The sequence below is a fragment of the Scyliorhinus torazame genome, chromosome 21, assembly GCF_047496885.1.
Source record: "Scyliorhinus torazame isolate Kashiwa2021f chromosome 21, sScyTor2.1, whole genome shotgun sequence".
Classification (NCBI taxonomy): Eukaryota; Metazoa; Chordata; class Chondrichthyes; order Carcharhiniformes; family Scyliorhinidae; genus Scyliorhinus; species Scyliorhinus torazame.
The window spans coordinates 117,958,897-117,962,375 of record NC_092727.1 but is presented as its reverse complement, the minus strand read 5'-3'; the positions used below and the strand labels follow the sequence as shown (position 1 = coordinate 117,962,375).

Genomic DNA, 3,479 nt, shown 5'->3' with positions numbered 1-3,479 from the left:
CGGCTAGGTCAGTTAGCTAGATGGTCAGAGTGCGATGCAGAATAATGTGAACAGCATCGGTTCAATTCCAATCTGCATGACCAAGAGAAGAAGCTCAGAAATGAAACTTAACATTACAGTCTCACAGCTTTCTTAAAGCAGCATGTCGGACACTGTACTATCATAATAAATAATTTAATACAACTTGGTCAGACACCAATTAACTAAATTTTAATTTTTTTAAAATTTGAAGATAGTTAGAGTAGCAGCAACAATCCTGCAGCAGTAATTCCTACTCTGATATCTTTTGCTTTGAAGAGCTGTAGCCACCTGGGTTGGCCACTTCCCGACTTAAAATGGAGAACCGCAAAGGCTGAAGGGAAATTCAGCCAACACAGGCAAAAACTAGCAGGTGCAAGTTTACTGTGTATTAGACTCTGCAGAAACCCAGACAGCAGCGATACAAGCAGCCATCTGCATAGTAATGTAGCAGCCATCTACATAGTAATGAGCGATCCCCGGGAACAATTGAAGCATTTTGAGGTAAACAAGGCCAAGCCAGACTCCTCGGCGCCAGCAGGAGCCAACACAAAAGAGGTTAACGGACACTTAAAGACCGCCCAACGATCAGGGAACAGCTCCAGTATTGGAGAAATCGAACCAAGCAATTGGAACGAAGTCCAATCACTTGAAACCAGGTACGGGGTCCCCCCCGAAGGGCGGGAATCCCCTGGGGACTATAAAGTAAAGCCCCCAAGTTCAAATCGACCTTCTTGACAGGGTCACTCAGCAACATGAAGCAACCCCTGAGAGTGAACTGTCCAGTGGCCTCCAAGCAAATAAGTCTCAAGTCAACGCTCGCTACGAGATAGGCGCTCCTAGCTACCAGTCCATACCAGCTTTTGAATCCTGCAGTTTCAGAACCCGAACGAAAGGCCATTTGTTCCCCTGACCTGGTGGGACAGTCCGAAGCTACGTATAGGCCCGTTAGTGATAGAAATAGCCTAGAAAGTAGAGTTTATGCATGAGTAGCGATTTACTGTGTATAATAAATGTGTTTTGATTTGAATCTTACTAATTGGTGTGTTGAGTTATTGATCATTACTTGAACTTGAACCTCGTGGCGGTATCATAAAGATACCTGGCGACTCGAGAGCAAAGGTTATAAAACAGGGCCAATTGAACTAACCAAAAGTTAGCAACAGAGCTCAGTCTGAACAGTAATGAGATCTTGTTCAGGTACCATAGCGGATGAGGCCAGCCATTATATGTGTATATATCAAGGGCTCATGAAGCGTGAACAATAATTCCATAGTTGTGGGTTCACTCATATTTGCTTTGTGAAGCACAGTTTGGACAAAGTCAGAGCAATTTTAATGGTCAACTTAAATCGTTACAACTGTAAAGCTTTTTTTTTTCATACTATTCAATTGCACACATCCACTTCAAATTCAATGGACAGATGTTTCCTGCAGATTTCACAAACCTTCCTATTTTTCCTTGGTGGTTTTCCTGTGGATTTCCAAGAGTGAAAAATACATCAAGATAAAAGTATGTTTGACATGTTTTGATAGAAATGAAATACAATTGCTCCAGCTCAATAATCACACATTCTGCACACATACACATCTGTTCTCTTGCGAATACTGTTGTGCAGGTTAACCCTACAGGTTTCATTCTTCCATAGTGCCCAGAGGAATGGCCAGCTTGATTTCAATCGAGGAGGCAGGTCCAGCCCTCAGTACCACAACTTCCAAGATGAGAGGATGATCATGAATCCACCCAGAATAATCTTTATTGTCACAAGTAAGCTTACATTAACACTGCAATGAAGTTATTATGAAAAGCCCCTAGTCGCCACATTCCGGCGCCTGTTCGGGTACACTGAGGGAGAATGCAAAATGTCCAAATTACGTCTTTCGGATAGTGGGAGGAAACCGGAGCACCTGGAGGAAACCCACGCAGACACGGGAAGAACATGCAGACCCAGCACAGACCCCACACAGACAGTGATCCAAGTGGGAATCGAACCCGGGACCCTAGCGCTGTGAGGCAACAGTGCTCACCATGCTGCCCAAAATGTCTGAATAAACCATCACTGCGATGGCTGGGAATCGAACCCAGGTCAACTGCTTGGAAGGCAGCTCTGCTCACCACTGTACCACCATCGCTCACTCCACCCCAGCCCGAACAGAGATTGAACCCCAAGCTGTGGCACCAGTGTGATCCACAATGGCTGCCCAACTAAGCATAAATCCCTCCCACGTCCCACGTAGTCTGAGTTGCTGTAGCAACATACACTTTCACATCCATGGTGTAGCCTGCAGCTATGGATGGTGATGGTAGAGGCTCGGATTCTCTTTCTAGCAATGGCAGACCTGGAATCTCACTCTTACCACTGTCATTGGCGTTGAAGTAAACGTCAAAGGAGGAGTCCAAAGAGTTAATAAGAAAGACGCTTATTCAGCATAACAGCAGTATTTACACAGGAAACAGTTCCCCATCTCCGGCTCCCTCACTCCTTTCTGTCAACTGCTACAGCAGCTGACCTGTTATACCAGTGCTGGTTAATTCACAGTCTAATCAGCACTAGGGAACAATAATCCCCAGCTGGATGAGTCCCGTGCAGGGTTATAATGAGTGCACGTTCCTTGGCCATCAAGTCCTGGGGTGGGACTTGAACCAGAAGCGTTCTGCTTCAATGTGAGGTATGCGCCCCACTGCACCACAAGGTCTCAAATTAACAAAGTTAATTACAGTACAGGATGTGGTATTATCATGAATATCAGCATTACAAGGGTTAATGTAGTGTTGAGAGTAACCACTAGAGGGAGCTGCAGATACTGCTATATAAAGCAGTGATGCTCGACTTTAGGGGAAGAGTGTAAACAGGAGATAGCTAGTGAAGGTCGTAAGAGCAGTTAGTGTGAGTAAGGTTAGATTGCAGTTTATACCAGTTATTGAGAATAGCAGTGGATGAGTGTAGTTAGATGTTATTGATCAGTTCAGTATTCTTAAGAACTAAGTGTCGGAACCCAGTTAGGTAATGTAAATAAAATCATAGCTTTGTTTAAGTAAAAGCTATACTGTGGTCTTTGCGAAACACTACGCCAACCATCCTAAATAAGCAACACAAAGAACACCACACAAGATACAGACCCCAGGCAACCTAATTTCTAGCTATTGAGGTAATAGTAAAAGAAATCAAAGGCTGTTTGGGGTTAGAGAATATCTGTCCAACTCCCCTGACAAAACTATTCAAACCTGATGATTAAGTCATGTGAACACAATTATGCGAAGCATTCTTTCCCAGAAATACGCAAACCTACATGGCAAAACTGTTAGCAATTTTATTTGGAAGTGCGGGCACTCAACTTGGGCCAAGGAATTATATCGTACAAGGACTGCAGCACCAACATTTATGAGGGTTTGGCCCCAGGACCATTTAATCCTTACATCTATGCGATACGAGTGGGACACAGTTGGCTATCATCCAATGG

General features: G+C 44.2%; 1 non-coding gene across 1 annotated transcript; it reads right to left on the bottom strand.

The window, feature by feature from the left end:
• Nucleotides 1–2,078: 2,078 nt before the first annotated feature.
• On the bottom strand, nt 2,079–2,150 carry trnag-ucc (transfer RNA glycine (anticodon UCC)). The gene has a single exon. It is a non-coding gene; the product is annotated as a tRNA-Gly (tRNA).
• Nucleotides 2,151–3,479: the final 1,329 nt, after the last annotated feature.